The 12,421-nt window shown below is 41.5% G+C and overlaps 1 long non-coding RNA gene and 1 other non-coding gene across 3 annotated transcripts in view; both read right to left on the reverse strand.

Annotated features, from left to right (window-relative positions):
* Positions 1 to 248: 248 nt before the first annotated feature.
* The window catches only part of LOC138766057 (uncharacterized), a 37,409-nt gene continuing 25,236 nt past the window's right edge, over positions 249 to 12,421 (reverse strand). The window contains exon 3 of one of the 2 annotated variants that reach the window (XR_011358672.1): positions 249 to 531. This is a non-coding gene — a long non-coding RNA (uncharacterized lncRNA). Of the gene's footprint in view, positions 532 to 3,889; positions 4,013 to 12,421 lie in introns of those variants that run through there. The other variant, XR_011358673.1, reaches the window with a different exon arrangement.
* LOC138766683 (U2 spliceosomal RNA) lies at positions 8,755 to 8,944 on the reverse strand. The gene has a single exon (XR_011358734.1). It is a non-coding gene; the product is annotated as a U2 spliceosomal RNA (small nuclear RNA).

Here is a 12,421-nt window from a genome sequence, read left to right on the forward strand (position 1 = left end):
TGAGTATAACCGCTACATTATAAGAAATGGGATTTATTACTGTGCTGTGGCTACAATCATCCTCACTGCTCATCTGCAACAGATGGATCTCCCTATCCACTGCTCTTATCCTCCCCCCACAGGACCCTTTTCCTCCCACCTCAATGTTCTGTCCTTTCTCTAACCTATCCGCCACTATATGACATACACAGGACACAGGACAGCCGGTGTCTTACGGCATGTGAATATAGCCTTAGTAAAAGGAAACCTTTTATTTATCCTTCGTTTTAATTTCTCAAAAACCTGACATCAAGATCTTGAAGATTGGTTACTCCATTCCTAAAATATGTACATCATTTTCTCCCACCCTTCCATTGACCTAATTGTTAATGTGAACTGTTTACAGTAAGATCTCTGGCACAGTCCTATAGTGCTCACTCAGCTAACAAGGTGTAAACACATCTGCGTGTTCCTTGTAGAGGAAACATTTCATTGACCTGTAGTTTGCATGATGTGATCTAAGACAGAGCAGCAGATGCTAGTCTTGGACACCTGCAAAAAAAAAAAAACAATTACTATATAAGTGAATGTTAAAATTTAGACAGGCTGAGCATAGAAACACAATGTGTGATTTAATAGAATGTTATAAAAAATAGCAACAGGTACTTTAGCTTTAAAATATATTAAAACACACAGGAGGAATGGATCTCAGATGGATTAGAGAGTTAATATACAATGTATTGCCTTTTAAACAGTATAAACAATTAAGAAGCACTGACTGTTTAAGGCTGTGTCCATAAACAATACAAACATATATCATGTAATGAAGGAAAATGAATTGTAATGCTATAAAACTATAAATAGTTTTTATGAACTATTTACATATACTTACAATGTACTTTTATAATAGCCGCCCATATTATGATGCATAAGTGTTTAACAGGTTATGTTCACCTTTATAGTACATGGGACAATATAAAATTATCCTACATAAAAAGTTGTTAACTATGTAAATTCATTTAAAGGGGAACTCCGGGCTGGAGAGGATGTAAGAAGTAACATGCTCTCGCCTACCCTGCTCCAGCGCTGGTGCCAAGATCCTGCATCTCCAGTCCCCCCTTTCCCGGCCGGGTCTGAGTGCCGGCCTGGGACGTCATGTATTAGGGGACCAGGCTGCGGAATACTGTCACTATCCTTTCCAGCACTCCCCAGCCAAAAACACCCCAACCCAGAGTTCTCCTTTAAAGATTGTGGACATCTTAGAATGTTCTTCTTTATTATTTATTTGTGAACTATTCTAATTTTGGCATTAAAAAATGTTTACAGTACATCTATATTAATGGTGGAGAAAAACAGAGAAATTTTTTCAACCTCCTCCCTCTCCCTACTGCTAACACTGAGACAAAGGAGGGGTAGTGCCGGCGAACACAGTAAAGAGTAGTGGGCTAAGGGATCCACATCAGAGGCAGCATCACAGCCAACTATGTGCAGAAGTTATGCAGACTCTACAGCACTCTAATGTTTTTTTTTAGAAAGCACCCGGCCTCCAATGTTTTATCATTCGTTTGGGAAATGGCTATCTTTTATTACATCTTCACAAACATATACATTCATGCATGTTTAATAATAGAGAAGAAGACAGATTATTATTGACTCTCTGCATAATAAAAGATCAGTTCTGATATTTGCCAAGAGCAGATAGTTGGGAGACCCATACGCATGAGGAGTTTCTGCATGAAAACTGTTCCTTACATTTTTGTTGTTGGGGCTGGGAGGATTTCAGTTCTTTTAACCTCAAGCAGCAGAAAAGTTAGATCCACTCTTCACTAAACATAGACATTCAACTGTTGAAGGCCAAAAAATACCACAGACTTTCTTCACTGAACAGTCCAAACGCTGTTTCTATAGTGTTTAGACTAGTCAATAGAGACTGGAGGCTGCCTACGTGTCTGTGAACACATTAGTAAGCAATACTGGGAGCTCTGAAGAATTGGAAGTGCAGTTGGATACTTGGATAGTATCTTCTTATATGGGAGTTGCAAAACACATGTTGTCATTATACAATATGTCCTATATAAACTGGATAAATAGCATCTAGCAAAACGCCCATTGTTGATTCTGGTCCTGCATTGTTCTTTATCTCCAACATGCTTTGTTGTTATTTTTATACCAGGTTGTTAACATGATCCTTAATATCTATCTGGATTCAGCCTTGGGCTTTTTTTTCTCCATGCTGGTGAATGCATACATCTGAAACCACACCATAAAGCATTCAGCTGTGGCCATGATAATCCCAGCAACGTTGGCCATTTGTAAGCACATAAGGGCATAGTTACAGATGCAAAAGGGATCACAGCCTTAGTATACATTTTGTGTTTATGCTGACTGCCCACATTTTGGTTAGTATTAAGCTTTTAATCAATAGCCTGATATTTCTGCCTTCTATGACAACCTGGACAATCATTTTGCTATTAAGAAAACTGATGTTGGACACATATAACACCGACAGTGTACAAGGTTAAAACATATTTTGAAGTATTAGCATTTATCCATATGCTTCTTCCATGCTGGCTGTACTCATTGCTCACGGCAAGTTCAGCCATCAGTATAAGGTATGTGGGATTTTTCTGACCGTCCACCAACAGATAATGTTGGTGGAGAAATAGGTCAGGCCGGATGGAACATCACCATTCCGTTGTTCTCAAACAGATAGACTTAAGCCAGAATAGTCTTGCTCATACACTTGGCAGAATTATGGACAAGCATTATGGATTTAATCTGAAAAGCTCTTCACCTATATTAGGTTTTGCAGGTGTGCTGGTTGTAGTATTGGCAAACATTTTACATCCTAGCTACCATCTTGTATTCTCTTTCTGTTACCCCCTATACTCTGTTTGAGCTACTTATGTTCACGTTGTAAGTGGGAGAATTGGATCACATTGGATTGTCTTTATGTCATATGGAACGTATTTGCTCTTCAAACGTTTCAGTGACATTTAAATGTGCTTTCCACTATAAAATGTGCTTACATGGTTGAAAAAACATTCCACTTAGTCTTAAAAACAAAGCATAATCACCACCATTTTACAGTTAACTGGGGGAGTTTAATTGTTTTACAAGCCTAGACATTTTCTGACAGCTTTCTCTAAACTGGAAAAGTCACCTAAACGCACAATATCCAATCAGTGATGTCTAGAACCCTTTGTGTAAGAAGCTGCAGAAGTAGTAGGGAGGGGAGCAGGATTGGGGGTCGCCAGTTTGAAAAAGCAAGAAGAAAAAGCAGTGGCATAGAAAGCCACATAAATGAATAGTCTGCTTTAAATCTTAGCCAGTTTAGTCTTCCTGACATTTTTTTGTATCTGTATGATGTTTTATTTGGTGCCTAACATATAATATTTAATATGGTATATTGCTGTATATACTAAAAGACTAATTGTAATTTTATTTTACATTTTATGGCCTTATGAATCTATGACTCCTGATAAATCTCACCTCTCAGCTTTTTGTGTCTATTCGGACAATTTTATTTCTAAGCACCAAAAAACACAAGAATACCTGTTATTAAAAATAACTTTTGACGTGTCATCAGACATGTCAAATGTTATTGATCTTGCTAAGACCTGCTGTGTATGAGAGATTGCGGTAGCAACGCAATCCACTCTGCAGCCAAATCTCCATAATGGCAAATTTTGACAATGTAAGTCTATGAGGCTACAGTGTCGGAATTTTTGAGCTGCCAGGGAGTGTATTGCGTTGCTGCCATGCTTTCTCCCTAGCTATATCTCCCAATAACAACAGTGAGACCCACAGTGACAAATAACTTCTCATATGCCTGAAAACATGTCAAAAGTTATTTTTAATAACAGGAACTCTTTAAGTCAATCTCTACTAACCCTCACAGATTAGATCGGACTTCCTTCAAAAAAAAAAAAGGGAAAAAAATGGAATTGAGCTTGAAGAATAATTTCTGTTTTCATTTCTTGTACCATTTCTTCGTTGCTTCTCCAGCACTCCACTAGGAGTCAGTTTCTGCCTGTAAAATAGGATAAATACACAGTACCGTCTGAGAAACAGATGTAGGGGTGAAATGGAATTCGTATGCTATTAATAGCAGCAGAACATTATTGAATTTGCATAATATGTGGGCTACAAAGAAACAGCTATTCTCCACTTAAACATTTGGCTTTACTAAATTCTAAATAAAAGGGGTTTTCTAGGACATTGTTTTACAAAAACTCTTGTAACATTGACATTGAAAATTGCAAAAAAAAAACAAAAAAAACGTTTTTTGTTAAAAGTGCATGTTAGAAAAGTTTATTTAAGTTTATTTAAAGAGTCACTATAACCATAAAGTGTCATTATAACTGTTAAGATCTAAATCAGCATTAACATCTAAAATACATTAGTTTTTTTGGGGGTTTTTCTAATTACTGTTAGGGCTGTGGCATCGTCCCGTTCTCTGGGCCGCCACCGCACCGCAATTTGCGAAAAATCGTTAAATTGTTCGTATTTAAACAATAATCGTTCTGTGTAATTGCAGGGAACGATCGAAAAATCGTTTGTATGTCGTTAATCGTTGATTTAGGTCTGAACCTAAAATTATCGTTAATCGTTCGCTGTAATTCCACATTCGTTTGCTCAAGTTCTGCATTTTTTCACTAATCGTTCAGTGTAATTGCACATTGCCCATTGTTTTGCTGGGATCAGAAGGAGTAAACGATCATAGTAACATTTGCAATAACGATCGTAACTAACGATTATCATTCTGTGTAATATGGTGAACAATTTCAGGTTAATGATAAACAATCTTGTTTGCAAACGTTATTCGTTAGTCGTTAATCATTAAAAATCGCTCAGTGTAATAGGACCCTATGTCTCCAATTGGTTAGTGCACCATTTACCTTCCCTATAAATGTACACCTGTGCTGACATTCCTTGTTGGAGTCTCTGCATGCTTCCCATAAAGTGTGTGGTCCCAGCTCCCATGATTCCTGCCGTTCCTGGTTCCTGCTGCCTGTGCTTATAGCCTGTGTCTCCTGTGTCAGTTCCAGCCGTGAGTCCTGCTGTGTTCCTGCCTGCCTGTCATGTCAATTCTTTGGACGGACGACGGCATCCGTCCGAGCATATAATAGAGCCTATGGGGCCAGCGCAGAGGGAAGTGGTATCGTGTGGGGACGAGCAATACATTCCACACAGTTTTCCAACAAAATTACTCCATGTGCATATACCCTTAGCCAGGAGACCTACACACCGAGCAGGTTGGGAGAGGGGGAAACTACTATCATCATCTTAATGTCCCCATACATTTTAATAGTGGATTCGGCCATCGATCTAAGTTGTAAGGGGCTGTCCCAAACAACCACCAACAGATGATGTCGGTGGTGATAGGGGTCGGCTGTGATGGAAAATCATAGCCATCCTCTTTGTTCAGAGAGAGATAAGCCATAGCAAGAGCACTCTTGATGCTGCTGTGGGTCAGGTTGGGTTGCTGGAACTGATGTTGATCCTGTTGATGGGTTTAGATGTTTTGAAGGCTACTTGTAACAGTGGCCAGGAGTGGTAACACCCACCCCCAGACACATGGCAACAGGACCTTGGTTAGGATTAAGGTGAGGTGCGAGGTGTGGGTGCAAGTGCACGGCAGAGATGACAGAGAACCACTTTAAGCAACTTTTAAATTTATTTATCCAAGGTATCTTAGTGCAAACAGTCAAAAGCAGTGCTCAAGTACTTAATGCAAAAATTAGCAATAGAATTCCATCAGGGAAAACGGTGAGTTGATGGAAGAAAACAGTAATAGGTGTCAGGGACCAGATAGGAAGACCCGTTTGTCTAATGTACTAAGTACTCAGCCAGGATGTAGTGAAGTGTTTCTGTAGTGTTTAAAGATATCCTTGTACTCACATATGGATGAGTCCCAGTTAACTCACCTAACCTCCTTCTGTCCCACAGTGTCGGGTTTCCGTCTTAATAGGGTAGTACAAGTCCCAGGTCTCTGCTCTGTTTATAGCTGGCTTGTATAGTCTTTTGTACTAAGCTGAGCTATCAGTAGAGAGCAGCTTGCTGGCACTATGGTCAACTGCAGGTACAGTTTTGAAGAGACTCTAAGGTGGTCCTGTGTTCTTAAGTGGAATCCTTTGCGAAGGCAAGGGGGGAGAACTCCCTTGTCAACAGCTTCCCTAGGGGTCTAGTCTAGTTACCCATGAAGGTTGGGTAGCTAGCTACAGGAACAAACTATATACACATCCTTCCTGGCCTGAAGCCAGGCACTAACTCCCAGCTAAAGGGAAATTGTTACTATAAAAAAGGGAAAAGTGTGTGTAGCTAGACCTAGTGTTATCTGCAGCTGTACTGTGAGAGCGTGACATCTAGTGGTTGGAGTAAGGAACAGCGGTCTCCTGTCGTACCCTGTGACACTAGAATAAGACACTTTTACCAAGGTATAAGAAGAAAAAGAAAATACGTAATGGGACACTACACTGCAGCTCACCTCTCCCCATAGAAAACATAGGAATACTCGGACATACCGAACGTTCTTTGTGTGGGGAGGACAGCAGGTGGGAGAATTAAAGGGGTTATGCAGCAAAAATCTTTCTCTTTCAAATCAACTGGTTTCAGAAAGTTATATAGATTTGTAATTTACTTCTATTTAAAAATCTCATGTCTTCTTGTACTGCTGTATGTCCTGCAGGAAGTCGTGCATTCTTTTCAGTCTGACACAGTGCTCTCTGCTGACATCTCTGCCCAAGACAGGAACTGTCCAGAGCAGCAGCAAATCCCCATAGAAAACCTTTCCTGCTCAGGACAGTTCCTGCCTTGAACAGAGGTGTCAGCAGAGATCACTGTGTCAGATTGTAAAGAAAACACCACTTCCTGCAGGACGTGCAGCAGTTGACAAGTATGGGAAGACTTGAGATTTATAAATAGAAGTAAATTACAAATCTATATAACTTTCTGACACCAGGTGATTTGAAAGAAAAAGACTTTCGCTAGCTAACCGCTTTAACTGACAGCTGGACGATCATTTGGCCATCAGTTATTATAGGCATATGGTACCCTTTTTGGTGCGTTTACACAGGCAGAGTTATATGACAGATTTTTGAAGCCAAAGCCAGGAACAGAACATAAACAGAGAACGGGTCATAAAGGAAAGACTGAGATTTCTCCGCTTTTCAAATCCATTCCTGGTTTTGGCTTTCCAAAATCTGTCAGATAAATCTGCCTGTGTAAACACACCATTACGTTAAGCCAAAGCCAGAGAGCTCTGACTGCTGCTTATCTCTCTGAAAATGGGGTCAGGCAGTGAACTTCCATCGTTCGTCAGTGGACGGTCAGGAGAACCCCATACACCCCTTTACGATGGACTGAAGCCGCTGAGACGGGTATAGCCGATAAAAATATAGTCACTCAGAGCTGCAGATCAGGAAAGATGGCTGGCACTATAATTATGTCTGGAGAATAGAATAAAAACATATACAACCAGAATAAACTGAAAAAAAAAATTGGTTTTAAATTTTGTCATGTGTCATTTAGATAATACAAATGCACTTGATAAAGTCTCTGAGGTGAGCCAGCATGATGCGTGAGGCCATGTGGTGCATAAACTAGCAAGTTCTTTCCAAAGTGAAGTCTGCGTGCCTTTGCCTTTTGTGTTATTTTCTGGATTATCTACAAGGGAATTATCCATCCTAGTGGTAACATGCATACAGGAATGTTTGACTTTTTTGTATCTCTGTTTATGTAAGTGTATTCACTATACATGTGTGCTTTTAATTTTCTCAGCACTTCAGTAGCAGATACATAGACAAACCATCCTCTTACCACAGCGCCAAGGCAATTTTTTTGCATTACAGAAAAAAATAACTGGGTAGAAACTATAGCGGCACATTTTTATAATTGTACAACTTGCCAAGAGGACACACTTAGGCGCATGTACATGTAGTTTTATAAAATACAAAAAAAGGCGTTTATTTTTCCTTTTCCTCTCCATCTGTTCAAGGCCTCCATGATGATTTCTTTCAGTTACAATTCATCTCCTCAGAACCTGCCAGACAAACATCTTAGGCTCTGTACATTTCCTTCAACTTCCTTCCCTTTTTCCTACCTATAGGGTCCCAAACAGTAGTAGTTCTGCTGTTTGGTGTCATGCGCAGTATAGTGAGTAGGTATGTGGGTTACCCCTTGTATGTAGGATCCCCCATATAGTAATAATGTCCCTTGCTGTGCCCCCATATAGTAATAATATTCCCTGCTGTTTCCCCATATAGTAATATTATTCCCTTCTGTCACCCCCATATAGTAATAATGTCCCTTGCTGTGCCTTCCATAAAGTAATAATGCCCCCTGCTCTGCCCTCCATATAGTAATAATGTCCCCTATCACTATATGGAGGGCAAAGCAGGGGACATTATTACTTTATGGAGGGCACAGCAGGGGGCATTATTACTATATGGGTGTCACAGAAGGGGAATATTATTACCATATGGGGAAACAGCAGGGGATATTATTACTATATGAGTAATAATATCCCCTGCTGTTTCCCCATATGGTAATAATATTCCCCTTCTGTGACACCCATATAGCAATAATGCCCCCTGCTGTGCCCTCCATAAAGTAATAATGTCCCCTGCTCTGCCCTCCATATAGTGATAATGTCCCCTACTGTGCCCTCCATATAGTTATAATGCCCCCTGCTGTGTACAGCCCCCACCCACAGTAATAATACCTCCTGCTGTGTATAGCGCCCCCCCCCCCCCCCCCACACACACACAGTTTTGTTTGTGCACTGAATCTGGAAGCACTGCAATACCAGGTCAATGCCTGGAGAGGACTGAGTAAGCTCTTTTTCCATCCCCTGTTCTAAAAATCCATTTAATATATGGTCCCCAGATAGCAGACGTATCAGATATTAAACTGATAAGAACAGATACTACACTTTATCTTAGCCAAAAGGCTGAGAAGCGATCACCCACAGTAATTATGCCCCCTGCTGTGTACAGGCCCCACACACAGTAATAATGCCATATGTTATATACAGCCCCCCACCTCCCACAGTAATAATGGCCCTGCTGTATACTGCCCCCCACCCCCAGTAATAATGCCCCTGCTGTGTACAGCCCCCACCCATACTAATTATGACACCGCCTCAAACCCCCCCTATTGTGCTGCAACATTAAAAAAAACACACACACTCACCTATTCCAAGTCTGGAGCAGGTCTCTTCATCTTCTGGCCTCCAGCGTATTAGCAAATGAGGTTACATATATGTCTGCACTAAAGGGGTAATCTGGCAAAATCTTTTTCTTTTAAATCAACTGGTTTCAGAAAGTTATATAGATTTGTAATTTACTTTGTTTAAAAATCTCCAGTCTTCCAGTGCTTATCAGCTGCTGTATGTCCTGCAATAAATGTTGTTTTCCCTTACGTCCCATTGGCATCACAACATATGGGGTAAATTCGCCCCTGCGAGCCCCTGGGACGAAGGAATATTTAATGAAAAAATAACAATTAAATTTTAATCCCCTCCTCCATGAGGTATAAATAGGCTCCACCTCCCCCTAGACCTCAGTCTTTTTTTACTTCGTTGCTGTTAGCCCTAGGGGACTTTGTCCCTCCTCCGTTTTTATGCTTTGTTAACCTGTTGCATTCAGGTTTTCCCTACAGGTAATGATTGCTGGGATGCCGCTGGTTGCAGATGTCTGAAATGGAGACCAGTCCTGCTGCTGGCAAAAGACCTTCTAAAGAAGCACTTCATGTACCGAGTGTGAGACTCCACTACCTGACGGCTATGGATACCGTAGGAGGATCATTTTTTCCAGATAAGATTCATCCTTTCTTTCATAAAAATATTTATGAATGCCTAAAAATATTTATAATGCCTAAGTACGCTGTCCTTCATGCAGACCTAAACCTATGAGGAGCCTGATGTTCAGGATGTAGTTGTATGGGTCAAGGACTATGTGCAAAAGACTTTAGCGGCTAATGAGAATCGCCGCCCGTGTCCTAAGTTAAAGACCAAATGGAGTATTTTTCTCTCTACTCCCAGCCTTTGAGTATATTACTTTATGGCTGTAGGATTATGGTCATTTTCAGTTTTACTGTGATTGATGAAGTTAACTCATCATCTTCTTCTGAAACCTCTTCTACTTCTGAAGATGAGAAAGAATTATTCAGGGGGTATTTCACAGCTGATAGAATTCACAAGCTGCTAAGCTGTGCAAGCTGAAATACACCCTGAGGAAATAGAAGAGGATAGGATTGGTCCTCCTCAAAAAAGCCTAGGGCTTTTTCTGTGGGTAAGACTTCAGTGTCTATGTTACAGGCGGAATGGAAGGAACCGGAAAAGGCTCCGGGTTTGAGCAAGAGGTTTAAGACCTTATATGTTCTCAAGGAAGAACAATGTAAGGACTGGATTGAGCCTCCAAAGGTGGACCCGGCCATAGCCAAACTGTCAAAATGTACTGTGCTGCCTGCGGAGGACGGATCCAATCTTAAGGATCCGATGGATAGAAGGGTGGAGGTAGCCCTCAAGAGATCATATACGGCAGCGGCAGCCCAAGGGGCAGTCTCCATTTCTTCTTTTGAGGTTTCTAGAAGCCTAAGAAGATGGCTGACTTAGGTCCAGGAAAATTGGAAGGTAGAGCTAGCAGGGACAAGGTCCTTCGCTCCTTAAAAAAGGTCATTATGGCCATTGACTTCCTCTGCGATGATGCATCTCAGGGAACCAGGTTAGCGTAAAAAAACTAGTACGCTCTCAACCGCTGCCGAAGGGCGCTATGGTTAAAACCCTGGGTTGGAGATGCTAACTCCAAAATTCAGCTCTGTAATATGGAGTTCCAGCCAGGTAGGCTGTTTGGCTCTGAGCTGGATAAATTAATGGAGGAATTGTCTGACAAGGAGGGGAAGTCCCTACCATTGTCCTATAAGAGCGGTGATTCCTTTCGCAGAGCAAAATCTCCTCAGCGAGGCAAAGGGAGATACCAGTACAGAGGTCGAGGAAGAAACTATTCCAGAAGAGGTTCCGGGAAGCAGCAGAATAAGGACACCAACAAGAAACCAGACTTCTGACGCAGAAGCTGTCCAGTGGGAACACGTCTGAGTTTGTTTCTCCCTGCCTGGGAAGAATTAAGAAAAGATCATTGGGTGTTAAATATTATTCAAAATGGTTATGTCCTTCATTTATCATCTCTTCCTCCTCCAAGATTTCTTCTGTCAAGAAATCTTAAGCCAGAAAGACACTTAGTCCTAGAGACAGAAATTCTTCGCCTCCTTTCCATTGAGGCTCTAGAGGATGTTCCTCTATCTGAGATCGGTCAGGGAGTTTTACTCCCCAGTGTTACTAGTGCTGAAGCCATCCGGAAATTGGAGGCTTATTATAGATTTGCGATATCTCAACAGATGCATCGTAAAGAAGACTTTCCACATGGAGAACATAAGATCGGTAAAATCTATCCTCCAGGAGGGAGATTTTATGGTCACCATAGATCTACCGGATGCATATCTTCATGTACCGATTCTGAAGGCTCACAGGAGAGCCTTCGCCATCCAAATCCAGGGGAAGGTAAGACACTTACAATTCAAAGTCCTTCCACCCGGAATACCTCCGCACCCTTTGTTTTCACAAAGGTAGTGTCACCATGATGGTTCGCTTCCGTTTACAGGGGATAAAGTTATCCCTTACCTGGATGATTGGTTGATTATGACTCAGACTCAGGATCTTCTGAGAGTTCAGTTGAACTATGTCCAGGACATACTTCAACAATTAGGTTGGCTTATCAACATAGAGAAATCAGACTTAATTCGTAATTCCTCCTCGTCAGGTATCCATAAGAACATAAATGCGCTTTCTAGGGCTCCTTGCCTCAGCTGCGGACGCGGTGCCATGGGCGTTATGGCACATGAGATTTCTTCAGAGAGAAGCACTAACAGTATGGAACCGAGGACTGAAGGACTTGGATGCGATGCATGTTCTATCGACTCAAACAAGACATTCTCTAATGTGGTGGAGACAAGTCAAACATGGAGTTTATTTTCAGAACCACACTGGATAACCATCACGACGGATGCTTCAGGAACAGGTTGGGGAGCTCATCTGACAGTCATCACGACTGCAGGACCTTGGAGTCAACAGGAATCCGCTCTGCCCTCCAACGTGAGGGAGCTTAGAGCGATTTACCTAGCTCTTCTTCATTTTTCTCCTCCTATTTTACAGAGAGCAGTCAGAATCCGGATGAACGACATGACCTGTGTGGCGTACCTAAACAGGGAGGTACCAGATCCCCTTCTCTCCTCAGGGAAGTAGAGAAGATTTTTCTGTTGGGCAGAAACCAGAATAACCAGACTCTCTGCGATTCATATCAGGGGTGTCGACAATATATTGGCGGATTGACTGAGTCGAGGCCTGACATTACCGGGGGAATGGTCTCTCTCAAGGAGAGTGTTC

Source organism: Dendropsophus ebraccatus, chromosome 10 (genome assembly GCF_027789765.1).
Source record: "Dendropsophus ebraccatus isolate aDenEbr1 chromosome 10, aDenEbr1.pat, whole genome shotgun sequence".
NCBI lineage: Eukaryota > Metazoa > Chordata > Amphibia > Anura > Hylidae > Dendropsophus > Dendropsophus ebraccatus.